The sequence below is a fragment of the Giraffa tippelskirchi genome, chromosome 10, assembly GCF_054371585.1.
Source record: "Giraffa tippelskirchi isolate mGirTip1 chromosome 10, T2T-mGirTip1v1.2.pri, whole genome shotgun sequence".
NCBI classification, from domain to species: domain Eukaryota; kingdom Metazoa; phylum Chordata; class Mammalia; order Artiodactyla; family Giraffidae; genus Giraffa; species Giraffa tippelskirchi.
The window spans coordinates 147,659,813-147,682,142 of NC_137284.1; the positions used below are offsets into that span (position 1 = coordinate 147,659,813).

The 22,330-nt window shown below is 41.9% G+C and overlaps 1 protein-coding gene and 1 long non-coding RNA gene across 2 annotated transcripts in view; both read left to right on the forward strand.

The window, feature by feature from the left end:
- Positions 1-22,330, forward strand: part of TMEM178B (transmembrane protein 178B) — a 385,563-nt gene that overhangs the window by 12,141 nt on the left and 351,092 nt on the right. The window lies entirely within an intron of this gene.
- Positions 3,859-14,112, forward strand: LOC145523653 (uncharacterized). Its single transcript, XR_014066812.1, has 3 exons — positions 3,859-4,045; positions 4,115-4,981; positions 12,607-14,112. It is a non-coding gene; the product is annotated as an uncharacterized LOC145523653 (long non-coding RNA).

The following is a 22,330-nucleotide window of genomic DNA, read 5'->3' on the forward strand; positions in this document are numbered from 1 at the left end:
CACATATGCATGCACACTGAAGCTATTTGAAAGATTGTTGCTGTTCTAACCAAAAAAAGTTAACATTTTATTCAGACTCTACTGTTCAGTCTTCAGGAGGCAGGTTCTTTAAAGAAAATTCTTGGAAAACTTTGAGTCAGTCTGTGACTGACTTGTAAGTAGTAAACAAAGAAGAGAATCAGCTAACCCTTAACCAACAGTTTGCACTGAGAGTTGGTCTGGGGGAAGGGTTTAGAAAGCATAAAGTCATGTTTTCCCCCCTTCTGATGTGGTGTAAGAAGAGGAAGCCAAGGCTTTAAAATGACTTATTTCTGAGATAGAGATGAATGTGCACATCACTCCTTGCTTTGTAGGTTTCCTGCAGCTTGTGGAGAAAAACCCAGCATTCTAAGGGCCAGACAGTTAAACCAAAGCCCTCCCTCCAATGAACTTAATCAGATACTGAACATTAGTAGCTAAGGCATGGAGACAGAGAGAGTACAGCCCACCAGAGACTGAGCACGAGCCCTTGGGAAGGCCTGTGGACTCTATGGGAGGACCTCAGATGAACTAGGAAAGGAAAAGCTGAGAATTGGTAGGAAGGAGTCAGAATTATATTCTTAGAATTGTGCAGGTGACTTCAGCCAGGAGCAATGGTATGTTCCCACGCCATACGAGCTCCAGCCGGAATGGGACAGGCCCATCAGAATTACAGCAGGGTCCCATTTTCACCTGATAATGCTTTTCAAGCACCAGAGCTGGACCTGAAGTTACTAGGGGTCATGAAAGTCCTAGGGGATTTCAGGGGCGTTGAAGCAGAATAACTTTCACGCTCATATTTCAGTAACCATGGGGCTGAAGAGATGCCCATGTGAAGCTCTGGGCAGGCCTGCATCTCCAGGTCCCATGTGGATGAGCTGTTTTATTCATCGTGCTGTGCAAGGATGCTCTTCCTGCCCTTCCTGAGATGAGTGATGTTGGGAAGGGCTGGCCTCTGTGTCTTCAACCTCTTCCCCTCTCTCCCTCCTCCAGGAATGTGTTAACACGAAACAGAAGTTCATCTTGCTTGGCCCTTGTTCTTTTCAGGTGTGGCCTCTCTCCTTGCCTGGCTTTCTTGTCTTCTTCACCTTCAGTGCACTTTGAGGCCCCTGCCACTGGGTTTCCACCCCAGCTCTCACGCTGGGATCACTCCTTTCCTTCTCTTTGAATATGTCACCTCCTCTGGCTTTGGGGGCACTGTCCTCTCCTGGTCTGCTTCTGTATTGGTTCTAACCTCCTCTTCAGCATTAGCTCTTCTTTCTCAGCCCGTGAGAGTGTTCTCTAGGGTACTACTTCTTTTTCTTTCCCTCACTCTCTCCTTGAGCCGTCTCACGTCCATGGCCAATCTTGATGTTCACAACCTATTGCACTGGGAATCTCTCACACCTCACCTGTCGAATATCTCCGCTTGGAGGTTCCAGAGGTCCAAAAGAACCTGTTTTCTTTTTCTCCCAGTCATTGCTCTTTCATTTTCCTCCATCTCGGGAAATGACCTCACTGCCTCCCTACTTGCCCAAACCAGAAACTTGGGAGTCATCCTTAGAGATCTCTTCATTCTTGCCCTACTCATCCGAGCAGTGAAGTCACTTTTCCTCCTGATACTTTTCTGCTCATCTCCCCATACTATTCCGATATTGCTGCTGTGGTGAGGTCCACATCACCTGTGTTCTTGTAGCATTCTCTGTTTGGTTTCCCTGGTCTCTAATCTCATCTCCTGTCAATGCTTTCCATTCAGAGTGATTTTTCTTAAATGTAAATCTAATCATGTTATCACTCTGCTCAAAATTCTTCAATGGCTCCTCCCAGCCTGTCGGTCATGAAAGGTCCATGATAAGGTCGTCTTGGTGTGTGAGGACTCACAGATCTGGCAACATTCCCCGCTCCCTATCCCACAATCTGCCCATCTCATCCTTTTGCCTGCTTCTCTCCAGCATGCTATCCTCCAGCTCTGATGAAGGACTCCTGGGTCCCCAAACAGGCTAAACTGTTTGATACTTGGGAGCCTTTGATGATGAAGGTTCTTCCTTTGCCTAGAAGCCTCTGTCCCTGCTTATACCCACCTCCAACTCAACCTGGCCAGCACTGCTTATCCTTTAGGGATCAGCCATGGGCCCCTCCTCCTAGTCTTACTTGGGTTCCATCACCTCTGTCTCCCAGGGAGAATTGCCTTCTTCCTCCTTAGCCCTCTGTCCCACAACAGACATCTTCCTAGCACCAGTGACATTTTGTTTCCCCATATGTTTCCCTCCTTTTTAAGACTATTTTTGAACTACTTATTATTCATCTTTTTATCTGCAGTGTTTTACATAATACATGGTCCATAATAGGTATTTAATACATAGTTATTGGATGAATGAAGGTTTATTTCCATTAATGCAGTCAATCTGGAAGTCTTATTTAACAAAGAGCCATAATTTCACTGGACTAGAGAAACTCACTATTAAAAGGAAACCTGCTGTGAGTTGCTCTGTAATGCATACGATAAACTTTGATTTATTTCTTTTGTTAAGGTTTGTATTTTCTTAAAGCGCCCATATCTCTGATTCACATGAGGAGAATTTCAAATGGGAATTGTTCCACATATCCTGGACTGGACCTCTTCGTGAAGATCTTGTCTACTTTCTCTTCTTGGCATGCTTTTCTTAGACTGGTCCTCCCACCCATAGCATATTGGATAAAGAGAAGGCTAGGTCCATTTCATTTTTTTTTTTTTAATATTTATTTATTTATTTATTTGGATGCACGGGGTCTTCATTACAGAATACAGGGTCTAGTTCCCTGACCAGGGACTGAACTCAGGCCCTCTGAATTGGGAGCGTGGAGTCTTAGCCACTGGACCACCAGGGAAGTTGCATATCTCCATTTCTTGTCCCCATCATGGATGTTAGAATTTCCATATTTACCTCTGGGTCTGGCGTATGTGACCATTCCCTCAAGTTTCTCAGTGTTTATCACCAGGCTTGTCTTCAGGCTGTCTTACCAAACTTCCCTCTTGACTGTTTACTTAGGGCAGCTTCCTCAAATCTCTTCTCACAAAGAGTTTGGTCAGATAATGGCCAGAAGATAAGAGACTGTGTCTTTGTGAATGCCTCTCTGGTTCACACCTCAGTTCACTTTTCGTGACTTCCAGCTGGCGTGAGTCAGTGATGCTGGGTAAACAGGGTTAATAGCTATTTCCAAGTGTCTGGTGCACCTGGCCTCATTGCGGTTGGTGAGCAACATTGCTCATAGAAAACATCCATCCCCTACTGAAGGATTTGGGGACAGAAAGACATCATGGCCAACCAACCCATCTTTGCTTGTGAGGACCACCGCATCCCAGCTCAACAGTGGGTGAGAGACACATTGACTCTCTGCGTCACTGGGAAGTGGATTCTCTTCCAAAACAGCAGCAACTGTTGTTCAGGCTGGTCATCTCACAGGGAAGGTTTTGAGAACTTCTCCTTTAGCCATGTGATCTACTAACGGCAGACCATTGCTGTCATTTGGATAGTAGAATAATTCTTTTGTTTTTCAGCAGATAAATATACATATGGCTACATTGCTTGGCTCTCTAACTAAGCTGAATAAATAATTCTTATCAAGAAAACATTTTCTACCACCACTGTATCTCCTGGAGAGATACAGATTGGTTAAGTCTATGCTGAATTTAAATTAGAAAAATTATTTCCATCACCCTCTGCCTAAGTTGCTAAAGCGCCATAGACCAAAATTCAGATTGTACATTCAGTAGTAACCATTGGGTAGGCATCCCAACTAAACACTGAACTTGTGTTTTGAAGAGCTAGATTAACTGTAAAAACTGATTATAAAAAGTATAAGTGATCTATGCAGCAATGCAAGTCTTGTAAAATGGAGGGTCTCCCTTACCCTAGTAAACCGTCTGTTGTCATAAACGCTTATTTTAAAATCTATAGGAATCCAGAGGCTTATTTCACACTGGAAGGTGGCGTCTCATCTTTTGGGGTCAGCAGAGTTGTTACCATTTCAGAAAAGGACGTTTATCTCCTGTGCCGGCAGAACGCCTGTATCAGCTTTTATTACACATATCCGTAGTGGTGTGGTGGCTGGCTGGGCGCTTGCAGATCAATAAAAGCTGCTAAAAAGGGGGATGCATCAGAGACCGTAATGGCTCCTTCACAGAAGATAGATCGTCTCCAGGTAGTGAAGTGCACTCAGGAACAACAGCGATATCCCTGTACTGAGCTCCTTATTACCTAGAAGAGAGAAACGGACTTTCTCAAGGTGATGATTCCTATGATGCAGACCTTAACATGCTAAACATACACTCCAAGAGAGTTTCTGTTCCAAATGGATTCAGTTTAAGTAGAAGAATTCTTAGGTGGCAAAATACAGAATTGATTCTCTTGGCCTCAAACATGACTTGATTATAGTTATTCTGCAGCTTGGTTGTCCTGTTAATTTTAAAAAGTCTTCTTATGACTTGAACGCTGATTTTTAAGAGACTCGGGTGGGCTTTGGTACAGCATCCGTGAGGTGTTGGGAAGATTAGTGACCCTAAACACAAAGTGATATGAGTGGGGTTTGAGAGCGGTGGAAACTTCCAGAAGATGGTACAGAGTTTCTTGGCTAAAGTTCTTGACTTGAAGGCTGTGGACACATGGAGTCAAGATTTTGTTTGAGTTGAGTGTACTTATGTGCGGGTGGGTTCCTAGGGTATGGTGTCAGAGAGGATGGTGACTTTTTCTAGGGTGTGTGTGTGATAATTTCTACTTTGTGGTTCTCCTTCATGATGCCATGAATAAACTACACAAACTATGTATTCATTTATTCAACACATATTTGGTGAATACTTACATGTCAGGGTTTGTATTAGGAGCTTAGGGTGCAGTGTGCTTTGTTGCTCAGTCATGCCTGACTCTTTATGATTCCATGGGCTGTAGCCCTCCAGGCTCCTCTGTCCCTGGGGATTCTCCAGGCAAGGATACTAGAGTGGGTTGCCGTGTCCTCCTCCAGGGAATCTTCCCAACCCAGGGATCGAACTCAGATCTCCTACATTGGTGGCGGATTCTTTACCGTCTGAGCTGCCAGGGAAGCCCTAGGGTACCGTAGTGAACCAAATAGGGCAGCAGACCTGATGTGGGAGAAACAGCTAGCATGTTGGAGAAATTACAATGTTGGAAGAATGGCTGGGGTTGGGGGAAGAAATGAAGGGGGGCACTGTCATAGGATTCGATGTCAGCAAACTAAAGAGCCACCTCCTGTAGGGTTTGAAGACATAGGATGGCATGAGATGGGAAGCCTCTGAGAAGAGGATTGGCATAATTAGACTAGACTTATGGTTTAAAAGGATCTCTTGGGTTGCAAAAAAACAGATTACAGGGGGAGTGCATATGAAATCAGGGAGACTAGCCCACATAGAGGGTGGCTGGAACTAGAGCGATGGTGGAAGAGATTGGGTTCTGGGTATATTTAGAATGAAAAACTATCAGGATTGGCTCATGGATCAAATACAACCTGGGTGAGAAAAAGAGAAGTCAAAGATGGCATCAATATTTTCAGCCTGAGTAGCTGGTAGTGTGGCATGCGTGCATGCTAGGTTGTTTCAGTCATGTCCTACTCTTTGTGACCCCATGGGCTGTAGCCCGCCAGGCTCCTCTGTCCATGGGATTCTCCAGGCAAGAATACTGGAGTGAGTTGCCATGCCTTCCTCCAGAGGATCTTCCCAATCCAGGGATTGAACCTGCATGTCTATGTCTCCTGCATTGGCAATGGGTTCTTTACAACTAGTGCCACCTGGGAAGTGTGGAGTTGCCATTAAATATGATGGCCAGGACTGGAGGAAGATCTTGGTTTGGGAATCCACTCTTTTGGACATGATAATGTTTGAATGTTCAGTTGGAAATGTTTATAGCTAATTGGATATATGGGCCTGGGTTCAGGGGAGAAATCTCACTTGGGATGTAAATTTAGGAGTCATCAGCTAGCTTATGGTATTTTTAAAGTCATGAGACTGAATGAGATCACTTAGAGAGTGAGTGTAAATAGAGAAGAGAGGAGGTCTAAGGATTGAATCCTGGGGCTTTATAAACCTCAGGGAGATGAGGAGGAATTGGCAAAAGACACCAAGAAGGAACAGCTAGTGTAGTGAGAGAAAAATGAGAACAGTGTGGCATCCTGGAAGCCAGATAAAGCAAGTGGTTTAAGGAGGAGGAGGATGTGGTCAACAGTGTGCAAGGCTGCCCGCGAGTCCAGTAAGATGAGGCTGAGACTTGAACTTGGGCTTTCACAACGTGGAAGTTAATTGATTCCAGTGGTGGATTCAAGAGTGAATGAGAGGAGGGGAGGAATTGAAGACAGTGAGTTTAGACAACTTTTAAAAGGGGTTTCCATGTAAAAGTTAGGAGAGAAATGGTAGCTGGACTGAGAAATTTAGACTAAGAGAGACTTAAAACTTTTTTTTTAATTAGAGAAATACTAGCATAATTGTAAGCTGATGGGGACTCAGTAGATAGGGACAAAACTGATGGTACAGGGAAAAAAGAAGGAAGAATTGCTGGAGCAATTATTGGAGAGGGTTGAGGCAGAAAGGAAGGCAGAGAAAAGAGTGAAAAGGAGGGATAGAGCCCAGGAAGAAACACATGTTTTAGGGGAGTAAGTAAAAATCTGAGATTATCATTTATTACTTTTTTCGTTAAAGTACTCAGTTCAGTTCAGTTCAGTCACTCAGTCATATCTGACTCTCTGCGACCCCATGAACCGCAGCATGCCAGGGCTCCCTGTCCATCACCAGCTCGCAGAGTCCACCCAACCCATGTCCATCGAGTTGATGATGCCATCCAACCATCTCATCCTCTGTCGTCCTCTTCTCCTCCTGCCCTCAGTCTTTCCCAGCATCAGGGTCTTTTCAAATGAATCAGCTCTTTGCATCAGGTGGCCAAAGTATTGGAGTTTCAGCTTCAACATCAGTCCTTTCAATGAACACCCAGGACTGAGCTCCTTTAGGATGGACTGGTTGGATCTCCTTGCAGTCTAAGGGACTCCGAAGAGTCTTCTCCAACACCACAGTTCAAAAGCATCAGTTCTTTGGCACTCAGCTTTCTTTATATTCCAACTCTCACATCCATACATGACCACTGGAAGAACCATAGCCTTGACTAGACGGACCTTTGTTGGCAAAGGAATGTCTCTGCTTTTTAATATGCTGTCTAGGTTGGCCATAACTTTCCTTCCAAGGAGTAAGTGTCTTTTCATTTCATTGCTGCAATCACCATCTGCAATGATTTTGGAGCCCAGAAAAATAAAGTCAGCCACTGTTCCCACTGTTTCCCCATCTATCTGCCATGAAGTGATGGGACCGGATGCCATGATCATAGTTTTTTGAATGTTGAGCTTTAAGCCAACTTTTTCACTGTCATCTTTCACTTTCATCAAGAGGCTCTTTAGTTCTTCTTCACTTTCTGCCATAAGGGTGATGTCATCTGCATATCTGAGGTTATTGATATTTCTCCTGGCAATCTTGATTCCAGCTTGTATTTCTTCCAGCCCAGTGCTTCTCATGATGTACTCTGCATATAAGTTAAATAAGCAGGGTGACAATATACAGCCTTGACGTACTCCTTTTCCTATTTGGAACCAGTCTGTTGTTCCATGTCCTGTTCTAATTGTTGCTTCCTGACCTGCATACAGGTTTCTCAAGAGGCAGGTCAGGTGGTCTGGTATGCCAATCTCTTTCAGAATTTTCCACAGTTTATTGTGACCCACACAGTCAAAGGCTTTGGCATAGTCGATAAAGCAGAGGTAGATGTTTTTCTGGAACTCTCTTGCTTTTTCGATGACCCAGCAGATGTTGGCAATTTGATCTCTGGTTCCTCTGCCTTTTCTAAAACCAGCTTGAACATCTGGAAGTTCACGGTTCACGTATTGCTGAAGCCTTGCTTGGAGAATTTTAAGCATTACTTTACTAGCATGTGAGATGAGTGCAATTGTGCAGTGGTTTGAGCATTCTTTGGCATTGCCTTTTTGGGATTGGAATGTTAAAGTATAGTAGATTTATAATATTGTGTTAGCTTCAGGTATACGGCAAAGTGATCATATATACATATATATGTGTATATATACATATATATATTCCTTTTTTTGATTCTTTTCCATTATAGCTTGTTATAAGATATTGAATATAATTCCATAGGGAATTACATATAGTATAATATAATATATTATACAGTCAATCCTTGCTGTTTTTCAGTTGTGTATATAGTACCGTGAATTGTTAATCCCCTATGGCAAATTTATTCCTTTCCCCCCACCCCTTTCCCCTTTGGTAAACATAAGTTTGTTTTTTGTGTCTGTGAGTCTGTTTCTATTTTGCAAATAAGTTCATTTGTACTGTTTTTTAGATTTCACATATTAGTGATAGGTGGTGCTAGTGGTAAAGACCCCCCCTGCCAAAGCAGGAGGCATAAAAGACACGGATTTGATCCCTGGGTTGGTAAGATCCCTGGAGGAGGACATGGTAATCCACTCCAGTGTTCATGCCTGGAGAATCCCATGGACAAAGGGACCTGGTGGGCTATATATAGTCCATAGGGTCACACAGAGTCAGACACAACTGAAGTGACTTAGTACGCACATATAAGTGATATCATATAGTATTTGTCTTTGTCTGACTTACTTCACTTAGTATGATAATCTCTAGGTCCATCCATGTTGCTGCAAATGGCATTATTTCATTCTATTTTTATAGCTGAATAACATTCTATTGTTTATGCATACCATATCTTCTTTATCTGTCATCTGATAATGGACACTTAGGTTGCTTCCATGCCTTAACTATACTAAATATAGTGCTGCTATGAACATTGGGCTGCATGTATCTTTCTGAATAAGAGGTTTTGTCTTTTCTGGATGTATGCTTTGGAGTGGGATTGCTGGATTATATGATAACTCTATTTTTAGTTTTTTTTAAGGGAAACTCCACACTGTTCTCATGGTGGCTCCACCAATTTACTTCCTCAACAACAGTGTATGAGGCTTCCCTTTTCTATACTCTCTCCAGTATTTATTATTTGTAGGCTTTTTGATGATGGCCATTTTGATCAGTGTAAAGTGATACCTCCAATGTAGTTTTAATTTTCATTTCTCTAATAATTAGTGATGTTGAGTATTTTTTCATGTGCCTGTTGGCCATCTGTATGTTTTCTTTGGAGAACTGTCCATTTAGACTTTCTGCCCGTTGTTTGATTGGATTGTTTTCTTTTTTTTTTTTTTTGTTATTGAGTTATATGAACTATTTGTATTAAGCCTTTGTTGGTTGCATCATTTGCAAATATTTTTTTCCAGTCTGTAGGTTATTTTTTTGTTTTATGGTTTCCTTTGCTGTGCAAAAGCTTATAAGTTTGACTAGGTCTTATTTATTTAGTTTTGGTTTTATTTCTTTTGCCTTTTGACTGACCTAAAAAAACATTAGTACAATTTATGTCAGAGAAGGTTTTGCCTATGTTCTCTTCTAAGACTTTCATGATGTCACATCTTATGTTTAAGTCTTTAAGCCATTTTGAGTTTATTTTTGTGTCTGGTGTGAGAGAGTGTTCTGACTTCATTGATTTACATGCATCTATGAGACTATCTTTCTTGATGCAAGTAATCTATCTTCTTGCTCACACTACTTGTGAGATAATTTGAGCCAAGAGCTTTAAGCTTCTTAGAAGAGAGTTTCTATAGCATGTCAGCATCTTGTTGGCATTGAGCATTTAATGGAAGTTTTCTCTGAAGAAAGCAGAATTGGAGAGTGGACTACACTCTGGTAATGCATGTTGGTTTTGCTTTTTGCTTTATAAAAAGGAACTGGTTAGGGTAGCCTGTTTTAGGCATCAGCTGGTTGGTGATTGGTTGGATCCTCTGAGACATATTGCACTTAGGTGTTAGTTGAAATGTGTTGTGTTGTGTCTTGAAGTATGGTACTCTGAAAAGTTTAAAAGGTTTCAGTTTTAAAAGCTAGGACAGCTCATTCTGGAACCTCTTCTACTAGCTGCTGTAGTGATCTTTAATGAACAGTTTCTACAGTATTTTCATTTAATAGCATCACTTTAATTAGGATCTTAGGGTGCTTTGATGCTGATAACATTCAAGTCATTTTTGAGATACAGCTGCTTTATTTTCAGGCTGAATAGACACATTCTTGCCTTGTCATCCTGAAAATGCTGCACCGTGTCTGCATTTCAGAGCCACTGATTAAATGAGTGAAGACCTATGGTGGTGTGGAATTAGTCTTCTTTGTCTATTATACTGTAAGTTTCTCTGGAAAACAAAGCCCAAGAACTTCTGGGAACCTCTCAGCAACAAATATTTTCTATGATTAGTGTAGGAAAAAAAAGATCTAGTGTAGTCACAAAATCTTCCTTTCTTGGGGGAAAAAGTATGCATCAAATTTATATGGCTGCTTGTTTTTTGAGAAGGTATGAATATATCGAGCTTCCCAGGTGGTGCTAGTGGTAAAGAACCTGCCTGCCAATGCAGGAGACATAAGAGACATGGGTTCGATCCCTGGATCAGAAAGATCCCCTGGAAGAGGACATGGCAACCCACTCCAGTATTCTTGCCTGGAGAATTCCCATGGACAGAGGAACCTGGCAGGCTACAGTCCATAGGGTTGCAAACAGTCGGACAGGACTGGAGCAACTTAGCATAAAAACACACATGGATATCATTAGTCTCTTTGATTTCTTCTTTGGAGATTGTAAAGACTCAAAAATCTAAGAAAAACTCTAAAAGTTCTAGAAACAAAGAGTAACAGGTGCAAGTTAAGGGAGCAGGTGGTGTATAACTTCACCTTTGCCTCCTACTCAGAAATAGAGGGGAAATCAGGTCCCAATTTGGAAACCATGTGAGAAATGTCATTCATTGCTACCTAAAATTGCACATAACTTTTTTTTTTTTCTTTACCCTTCTGGCTTGTGGCTGGGAGCATGTTTGGTTCCATCTGGAAGCAAGTAGGTTCTGAATTTCCACAAAATGTCTTTCAGAGTGTATGCCATGACCAATTTTATTTTTTCAAGCTCTTGGAAATTTCTAAGCTTGTCACATTTTTCTGTTTGGTTATTGCCACTTTCTTTCACAACTATCACAGTAATACGTTTATTCAAAGGATGCTCTCCTCCCTAATCTTCTGTCACCTACTTTTCCTCTCTCTTTCAGTATTCTCTCATATATATCTTTTCATCAGGACTTTTGTTTTTTCACTGAACCCTCACCAATATGTAGGGCATATGATTATTTTCATCGTTTTGCATATGAGGCACCGGAGATAAAAACGTTTATCATCTGTTGCCTGACTAGTAAACTGTGAGAGCATACCTGGACTTTTCCTTTTTTCCATTTCTTTCAACCACTGCACTCCAGGATGCTGCCTTGTAGTGCTGGGTTGAACTGGGGATGTGCCTGTGTATTCTCTTGTTTTGTTCTCCTTCATCATTGCATCCATCAGAGAGACCAGATGTATGAAGGGAAGTACAAGTGCCGATGGTAGCTCTAGGCAACCAAACCATCTCTCCACTTGCATTGACAGCCTCAGACTTGGTATCTAGAGGTGAAGAAACTCAGAACTACAGTCTATACAACATGATCAACCTCTTGGCCAGATTCTTGCTCTGGCTCTTTATGATGTACATTTTCCCAGACTTGAGGGGAGAGTAGTTTGTAGAGTAGTATTCCAGCTTAAATATTTTGTTACACTATGCGTTCAATTGCACCATAGGTCAAATGATTGCCCATCCAACAAAATGTGGCTGTTCATCAGATTTATCTCTTTTCTTGTGGGTGCACAGCCAGACTGTTCCCCTCCCACCAGATCTCTGCAGCTAGTGGTGGCCATTTGACTGAGATCTGACCAATGATATGTGGATGTAAGTGATAAATTTCACCTCCATGTGTGTCCTATGAAATCCTCCTATGTGATCCCCTACTTTCTCTGACATTTCTATTTGGATTCTGACTGTTGGATTACATTGAAATTCAAGGATGAAGATGGTAAAGCCTCAGGAGGAATTACTGGAAATAGTAATCTTTCCTGTCTTGCTGGCCAATTGAATTTTAGTGAGCAAGAAATAAATTTCTTAGTTAAGCCATTGAAATTTTAGAATTTATATGTTAAAGTGGCTAGAATTTCATTATTTACTTATGTATGTAATAACTTAAGGCTTCCCTGGTAGCTCAGATGGTAAAGGATGTGCCTGCAATGCAGGAGACCCAGGTTCAGTCCCTGGGTTGGGAAGATCCTGTGGAGAAGGAAATGGCTACCCACTCCAGTATTCTTGCCTGGAGAATTCCATGGACAGAGAAGCCTGGTAGGCTACAGTCCATGGGGTCATAAAGAATTAGACATTACTCAGTGACTAATACACAAACACATAATAACTTAATGCATCCGTTTTCAGCTCTAACATGAAAACCTGTATTGAAGCTACTATTAAGACAACATATAAACTATATCTACATATCTACATCCAGGTTAACACAATAAATTCTAGATCCTTGTACCAATATCAGCAGTACAATAGAGTTTTACTCATTTATATATTCTTCTGTTCCCCGATAGCTCAGCTGGTAAAGAATCTGCTTGCAATGCAGGAGACCTGGGTTTGATCCCTGGGTTGGGAAGATCGCCTGGAGAAGGGAAAGGCTACCCACTCCAGTATTCTTGGGGTTTCCTTGTGGCTCAGCTGGTAAAGAACCTGTCTGTAATGCGGGAGACCTGGGTTTGATCCTTGGGTTGGGAAGATCCCCTGGAGAAGGGAAAGGCTACCCACTCCAGTATTCTGGCCTGGAGAATTCCATGGGATTCCATGTCTGGAGAGCCAGACATGACTGAGCAACTTTCACATATATGTTTATAACAAGATTTGTCGAAATAAAAGATTAAGTGTTTTTCATTACTTTTTTCTCCAAATATTTAAGTATTGTCAAAGATTGCTTAACATAGACTTTTGATTATTATTTCAAAATAGAAGAGAACCAACCCACCTCCAGTCTTTTTGGCCAATGGAGCTCAATGAGAGTCTGTCCATGGTCCTGAAAAATTTAGCATTGTCATTGTGTTAAATTTGCAATTGTCTCCTTCAAATCTCATCATTCTCAATGTGTACAATACTTCTTCTTATAGAATGTATCCATTAGACAGTTATTTTCTTAAACAACTAGGTTTTCCGTTTGTGTCAGCTTGCCAAAATTTTCTGCTTGTGATTTTCTGTTCTGATTCATTGACATTACCAAAGAGCTCCTTACTGCCAGTGCCCTTCTCAACAATATGAGTCTCTGTGCCTTTTTCCCAGTCAGGAGGAGGCATCTCTCCAATTTATTGCATCTTTTATTCACTTGAAATTAGAGTCTATGCCACTTGAAACTTTTAGTATTGAAAATCTTTCCCAGTGCAGATGGAGAATGTTTTTCTAACCCTTATCATGCTCATCAGATTAAAGTTTTAAATCCAAAGCTTATCAGGTTTGTCATAGCACATATTAAAAAATAATTTTTTATATCAGCCTAATTTAAAAACAGGTAAAATGGTTTATCTAAGCTTCTGTTTTATACTTTACATGTAAACTGGTTTATCTAGGCTTCTGTTGTAAATATCTTTTTTAGAGTGAGTAGTAACAGTGTAGGCCCTGGAGTTGTACTGTCTCCAAGGTCCAACTTCACTGTGTGACTCAGAGCAAGTTACTTAACTTTTCTAGATCTCAGTTTCCTCATTTGTAAAATGGAGACTTTATTTTTAATCTACCTCATAGAGTAATTATAAATATTGAGTGAGGTTATATACGCAAAGATCTGAGGACAGTTCCTGGCACATAATGAGTGTTGACTATGACCATATTTCAAACTTGCACAAATAATAGATGGATTAAATAAGTTAAATTACATGTAGGTTTCTACATTAGATAATTGCCAGAATGATCTCTGTTGCCAGAAGTGCCTTATGGGCAAGCACATATCTGAGTCTCCAGTTTTTAATTTCTTTTGGGCTTTCTCTATCTTTCAAGAGCAGATGATGTTTGCTCTTTCACTAACCCATCTTTGATCCCAGTGCTGGTCATCTTTATTTACAAAAGCAAAACCAAAATAAAATAAACAAAAAATCTGTTTTAAAAAAACCCTGGAACAAAACTCTTCAACTTTGCTAAAGCCAGCTTAAGCATATCATCCACAGCCAAACTGGAACTAGATGCAGCTGTGAAATTTGTCTTTGGAGACCCTTATTTCCCCTCTCAGAATCTTTTCCTCCCTTGATAGAATCCCATTTTTTATCAATTAAAACATAAATCTACCTTCCTTCTTATCATAGCTCTTCAACTGAGGAAAGCATCTGAGTAGGTTCTTTACTATTATATCAGTTGTAAATGACCAATGAAGTTCAATGCCTTGTCCTCCCCAGAGGAACGTGCTACAGTTATAGAGATGAAGCCTTAAGCTAAAGGAATACATTTCTAACATGAAATTTTATTAATAGCAACTAGATGGGATGAGTATTTTGTGGTCATACATCCTTTCCTTAACATCCTTATAAATTGCTACCCTTTTCCTCTTTTTTAAAGGTTTATACATTAATTCATTCTGAATTGAGTTGTCAACCCCTGAATGTACTTATATGTGGCTAGCAGTGTACTGTTAAAGAACTGTAAGTGGAAGCCCTCAAAGAGGGTGGCAGATCAGAATAGAGCACCCATACTCAGTAATGTGCTGGTCTCCTGACTGGGCATGGGAGCTTGATTTGCCCTACTGTAGGTCTGTAGCAAATCTCAATTTCATATGTATCAACTATTATTGTCCTTAATCACAGCTACTGATGACATTTAGTTGAAAGACCACTGTGCTAGGTTGTCTTGCCTGGAAAATCCCATGGACAGAGGAGCCTGGTAGGCTGCAGTCCATGGGGTTGCACAGAGTTGGACACGACTGCAGCGACTTAGCAGTGCTAGGTTGAGTCAAAGCATGGGCTCCTTCTTCTAGCTCTGCCATTTACTTGAGGTCACTGGCTCCTTAGCTTTATGTCTTCTGTCTGAATAAAGAAAATGGTGTCTCTTAATTCAGACTGCACTCAGAATCACCTGGACAGCATGCAGATTCTCAGACCTCAACTCTCAAACTGCTAATTTAGTATGTTTGAGTGGGCTCAGTTCAGTTCAGTTCATTTCAGTCGCTCAGTCGTGTCCGACTCTTTGTGACCCCATGAATTGCAGCACGCCAGGCCTCTCTGTCCATCACCAACTCCCGGAGTCCACCCAAACCCATGTCCATCGAGTCGGTGATGCCATCCAACCATCTCATCCTCTGTCGTCCCCTTCTCCTCCCGCCCCCAATCCTACCCAGCATCAGGGTCTTTTCCAATGAGTCCACTCTTCGCATGAGGTGGCCAAAGTATTGGAGTTTCAGCTTCAACATCAGTCCTTCCAATGAACACCCAGGACTGATCTCTTTTAGGATGGATTGATTGGATCTCCTTGCAGTCCAAGGGACTCTCAAGAGTCTTCTCCAACACCACAGTTCAAAAGCATCAATTCTTCGGCGCTCAGCTTTCTTCACCGTCCAACTCTCACATCCATACGTGACCACTGGAAAAACCATAGCCTTGACTAGACGGACTTTTGTTGGCAAAGTAATGTCTCTGCTTTTAAATATGCTATCTAGGTTGGCCATAACCTTCCTTCCAAGGAGTAAGCGTCTTTTAATTTCATGGCTGCAATCACCATCAGCAGTGATTTTGGAGCCCCCCAAAATAAAGTCTGACACTGTTTCCACTGTTTCCCCATCTATTTGCCATGAAGTGATGGGACCAGATGCCATGATCTTAGTTTTCTGAACGTTGAGCTTTAAGCCAACTTTTTCACTGTCATCTTTCACTTTCATCAAGAGGCTCTTTAGTTCTTCTTCACTTTCTGCCATAAGGGTGGTGTCATCTGCATATCTGAGGTTATTGATATTTCTCCTGGCAATCTTGATTCCAGCTTGTGTTTCTTCCAGCCCAGCGTTTCTCATGATGTACTCTGCATATAAGTTAAATAAGCAGAGTGACAATATACAGCCTTGACGTACTCCTTTTCCTATTTGGAACCAGTCTGTTGTTCCATGTCCAGTTCTAACTGTTGCTTCCTGACCTGCATACAGGTTTCTCAAGAGACAGGTCAGATGGTCTGTTATTCCCATCTCTTTCAGAATTTTCCACAGTTTATTGTGATCCACACAGTCAAAGGCTTTTGCATATTCAATAAAGCAGAAATAGATGTTTTTCTGGAACTCTCTTGCTTTTTCAATGACCCAGCAGATGTTGCCAATTTGATCTCTGGTTCCTCTGCCTTTTCTAAAGCCAGCTTGAACATCTGGAAGTTCACGGTTCACGTATTGCTGAAGCCTGGCTTGGAGAATTTTGAGCATTACTTTACTAGCATGTGAGATGAGTGCAATTGTGCGGTAGTTTGAGCATTCTTTGGCATTGCCTTTCTTTGGGATTGGAACGAAAACTGACCTCTTCCAGTCCTGTGGCCACTGCTGAGTTTTCCAAATTTGCTGGCATATCGTGTGTAGCACTTTCACAGCATCGCCTTTCAGGATTTGAAATAGCTCAACTGGAATTCCATCACCTCCACTAGCTTTGTTCATAGTGATGCTTCCTAAGGCCCACTTGACTTCACATTCCAGGATGTCTGGCTCTAGGTGAGTGATCACACCATCGTGATTATCTGAGTGGGCTAGGTGGTCTCTAATAAGACTAGGTTGGGAATTACTGGGTGGGTCCATTTTTAAGGTCCTTTGGGTCTTTTGTGTGAGCAATTATTTTTTCTCTGAAAGCTCTTAGTCTATCCTCTCTATAAGTGCAAACACTTACACACATACCTTCTTCTTGTAAAGTGTGAGAGAGCTAGCATCTTTGAAAACCTGCCTCAAGTGAATAATACGCTAGATTTTGTGGGGAGTACAGGAGAAGTGGTCAGCCTCCTAGATATTCCTGATTTAATCCAGCTCCCTCATCGTTATGTGGCTTGTTATTTCAGTTGACATAAATTTATAGAAGTACCAAAACATCTCCTTCCTAATATGAAAATACAATAAGCATGCTCAACCAAATTGAAATCATTTTTAGACCATTCACTCTGAAGTTCTTCTTGTAGATATAAATGAGGGTTGACTGCATCTGCATGCATGCATAGTTCATAGCAATAAGCTGATTTCCTTGCATGGCTGGTAAGCTTATTTCAAAATTATCTCAAAGGAAGCATTCCAAAAGTGTTTTGAGCAGTGGAATAATTATATTGACTGGAAAGGTAAAGCATTAAAGGGCTCTACAGGACAGTAAACTGAATGAGTACATTTTGTATTTGTTTAAACAAACATATCTTTAAATAGTCTGGCTACTTTATAAGTAGACAGGTTCTGACTTAGTGCCCGCAAAGATCCTTTTCATGGATATTTGGAAGGGAGAAAAAAATTGATTTCCATTGGCTTGATTTAAGTAGTTTCTAGGTTATCAAATAATCCTTTGAGATACATTCCTTGGAACATTAGATAAGACATCAAATTCTAAGTCTGTAACCTGCGAATCTGGGAAAAATTATTTTGGCTCTTTTGAACCTAGTCTGGGTTTGGCAAAAATTACTCCAAATCTGTTGCCTGTTGTCTAACTCTTGATTAATTAATTAATGAACTACAATAAAATGTTTCATGCAATCTTTCTGTTTTTCCTTTTAACCTTTAGAAACTAGAATAATAGATTTTTACCTCTTTCTATCTTTTTGCCTGTGTTCAGGTAGTAAGAAATGATTTCTTTAGCTGTGGACCTCACTGCTGTTTAAAGAGCCTTTGTGGAAATGGTGGAAGTTATTAACTTGTGTTTTCCCTGGTACAGTGGAGACGTCCTTGGAGCTTGAGGCCTAGGGTGTATTAGTCACTCAGTCATGTCCGACTCTTTGCGACCCCATGGACTGTAGCCCTCCAGGCTCCTCTGTCCATGGGATTCTCCAGGCAAGAATACTGGAGTGGGTTGCCATTCCCTTCCCTAGGAGATTTTCCTGACCCAGGGATTGAGCCCGGGTCTCCTGTACTGGAGGCAGATTCTTTACCATTTGAACCACCAGGGGAGCCCCAGAGCTTGGGGCCTAGGGTGTGTTAGTTCTCTGAGGTGGTTCTGGGGGCTTAGAAGCTGCTGTAATGGTAACAAGCCTGAAACAAACATGTCTTCTAATGTCTTAGTGTTTCCTTATGTTCTGTTTGGTGACTGATGTGATGTTTTGTTTTGAGAGACTGATGGATGACAGACAACTATCTAGAAATAAAAACATATTTAGCATGTTTTGATACAACAGACTCTATTAGGTATCAAATATTTTTGTTGTGGAGTTTAGTTTTAATGACCATGTTACTAAAAATTATACTTCCGGCATGCAGAGCTGAAGCCCCACTCTTTCTGAATCATTCGGTGCAAAGGAATAATCTGAATATGAGGGTCTTCCTATGATCCTTGTCATCACCTCAGTTTGTCTTCTTCTGGTTCTTGAATAGTGTGTATAGGAGTGTGTGTATTTGTGTGCGTGTTGTGTGTCTGTGTGTGCATGTGCACACATGTGCCGCATGCCTCCCTGTATGTCTCAGTGAGTTTTAGCTTTTCAGTAGGCTTTTTGGGGATGTTTGAGGTGCGAGTCAGTGAAGAAGAGCAAGGGCCGTTGAAGAGTAATTGCTGCTTGATGGCAGAGCTAAAGCGCTGTGAAGAGGTTAGCAACCCCTTTTTGTTGCCTGCAATGCAGAGATTTTGTAATTAGTAGTTTCATTAGAGAGTGTGCATGACTATTAAACGGTTCAGGCAAACAAAGCATTCATTGTATTGGAAAATTTACTGTAATCAGATAGAAAAAGTACTGTTTTAGGGAATCATTTGTCAGGTTGAAGAAATCATTTCACTATTTGAAAATCTTCTCTTATTAAAGCGTTTTTTTTTTCTCATAGTCTTTGAAATGTATACAGATCAGTGTCTTAGTCCCTTTGGGCAGCTGTAGCAGCCATACCATGAACGGGCTGACTTACTCATCAGACATTTATTTTTCACAGTTCTAGAGGCTGGGAAGTCCAAGATCAAGGCACCGGCAGCCTTGAGGTCTGGTGAGAGCCTGCTTCTTGGTTCAGCCAGCCGTCTTCTCACTGTGTCCTCACATGGCACCAAGGTCTCTTTTATAAGGGCACTAATCCCTTTCATGAAGGCTCCACCGTCATACCTAATCACTTCCCAGTACCATCTCATTGGGGGTTAGGATTCTGTGTATGCATTTGGGGTGGGAGAGGCACAAACATTTAGTCCATAACATTCAGTGTTCAAAACATGGTTACTTTGGTACGGCTCTGTTTGCATTTATCATGCGTTATGTCCTCTGAGTGGGGTTTCCTTACCTAATAGTACAGGGCATATTTTATTCCATTGATAGAGGTTAACACATTTCTTGGGAGTTGGGATGGTTGTGTTTGGCAGTGATGTTTGCCTGTTGCAGATTTCGTTTTGTGAGCTCTCCTACACTGCTGCTATAAGGCCAACAGAAACGTGCTAGTTTCTAAGCATATGCAGGGTTCCTGGCATGGAAAAAGCTGATGGGGGTTTGCCCACACACCAACTGTCTCTGTTTAGGAGTAGCTATCCCTATTTTTTAACCATCTTCACACTTTGTCGATCCAGAGAGGTACAGTGTATTTTAATCAAGCCCTAAGGCAGCTTTGTGGCTAGGTTAATTATAACCCTCTCTTCTATTTGTACAGTGTTTTTCAGGCTTAAGAACATTTCTACTTATCACAGTTCCTTTGATTTTTCTGAGCTTTCTGGGAGGTAGGCAGGGTAGGTGGTATGACCCCATTTTACAGAAGAGAAAGTTAAAGCTGATGGCATTAAAGAAAATGTGTCCAGTTAAGTAGGTGGAGCCAGGACTCTGGAGTCTCCATCTGGAACTCTGTCCATCACAGCTCGCCACCTTTACTGCTATCCCCAGGGACAGCTAAATCCAGGAGCCCAAGATACCCAGAATAGCCTTCATGCCATTTGTGAGTTTCCTCTATGTTATATTTGTCGTTCCCCTGCTACCTAGTTTTCTTTCAAATGGAGAGAGGAAAAGATGATTACTCCCCAGGTGGTGCCAACTCATCTTTTCTGTGGACTTGGAAAGGCAGCGACCAGTCTAGACCTGCTGAATCACGTGACATGGATCCTGGGGGCAGGAAAGAGAGGAGCAGTGGGTGGTGGACATAGCTGGCCACAGTGGGTTGAGATTATAAAGCATTAAAACCAGTGTGCTCTGTCGTTTTCATCCTCTTGTTTCCGAAGTCACAAAGCAGCTGCCTCCAGAATCCTGAATACAGGATCACCTTTTGTTCAGTTTCCACCTTTCTTTCACTTTACCTTTAGTGTAGCATCTACAAACTGTAATCTATTGATTTGTCTGTCTACCTTACTTGATAATGAATTCTTTGAAGGCAGGGACTGTATCTCCTCTGTCTATCTCCATTTCTGTCACCCTGCCCATGTATGTAGTAGGCTTTCTCTGAATGTTGGTTGAATGACTGAGTGAACTTTTCAGTGCTGGGCTCAAATGGAGGACTAGTGGTGTTGGCTTTCATGCAGCTTCAGGGGACAGAATTTGACTTGGAAGAAATCTGAATTTGTGTCGTAATGAGGTGTGTTGTTTGAATTTGTACCATGCAATATGTTGTTCCATTTATTTAATAACAGCATTGCTGACAGATTTCCTTTGAAGATTTATTGGCAGATTTTGCTAACTGTATTAGTGCTGGAATTATGGATTTTCCCTTGTAAACCTCATCATATCAAGGGAAAAAGGGGTGATTGGATTCAGATCCTTCACAGGTTGTCTGCATAATCACTGTTGAGAGAAGACATTCTTCCTCACCTGGGTATCAGAATAGAAACAATTGTCTTTGTTTCTTTCCATCCATCCCCTCCCCCTGCAATGCACAACTCGGAGCATATTCATGCATTTTTCAAGCTCTTGCTACCAGTGTTTTAGTTGAATCTGAGTGAGGTCAGATATTGACCAGATTTGAGTGTAAAACAAACAGAATTCATGTTCCCCCAGCTTCCTGAGATGTAGGAAGAGCATCCGGGCAGGTGGCATAGCCTTTGTCTTCTTACCTGGAGACTCACAGGAAACGGGCTGTCTTGGTTCCTACTGTGGGGACAAAGGGGCCTTCATTTTCAGCCCATATTTTTTGCACAGTGAACCCAGGATGGCCGACCTCGGCCTCCAGTGGGGCTCACGAACACCTTCCGCTGCCGGTGAAAGAGGTAAAGGTCCTTTGCAGAGACACGGATGTATTGGTGGATGTCGGGGAAGAACTGCTGTCTAACAAAGCCAAGGTCTTTTCTAGGTCTGAAAACACACTCAGATTTCCAGAGTTTTATTCTTCCTCTGTCCTTTGCTCTATTTCTGCCATCTGAGCACCATCATCGATTATCTCCAGTCCTTCTTACCCTTGCTTTCATCACTCCTGAGTTGCATCTATTATTCAGTGTTTATGGGTTGTATTCATTTGCCGGGGCTGCTGTGGGAAAGTAGACTGGGTAGTGCGACAACAGAAGTTTATTTTCTCACAATTCTGGAGGCTAGAACTCTGAGATCAAGGTACCAGCAGCGTTGGTTTCTTCTGAGGCCTCTCTCCTTGGCTTGCAGATGACCATCTTTGCCCTGTGTCTTCACATGGTCTGCCTTCTCTGGATGTTGGTGTCCTAGTCTCCTCTCCTTTCAGTGTTGTCAGCCATATTGGATTAGGGCCCGCCCTAGTCCCGGGCCATGCTGAGGTACCTGTGGTTAGGACTGCAACACATAAATTTGAGAGGACACAAGTCAGCTTATAACATGGGCTGAAAGTCAGAACTCTTCATGAACTTCAAGGACAGTTGCACTGAAAGAGTCAGAAAGTGAAAGTGTTGGTCACTGGGTCATGTCCTATTGTTTGAGACCCCATGGGCTATAGCCTGCCATCTCCTCTGTCCATGGGATTCTCCAGGCAAAGACACTGGAGAATGTAGCCATTCCCTTCTCCAGGGGATCTTCCCGACCCAGGGATCAAACCTGGGTCTCCTACATTGTAGGTAGATTCTTTACCATCTGAGCCACCAGGGAAGCCCCCAAAGAGCCAGAAGCTGGACTTAAATCCATTACAGTAGGTATGACTCCAATCCCTGTGTGGCCTTTTGTCTAAATGTTAGGGCATGACGGAGGAGGAATGGAGGAGAAAAAGAGGGGAGAAGAGTAGAAATCAGAATGCAGCCAGGGAAGGGCTAGCTGGCTGAGCTGTAGTGGCTCAGCCTCCA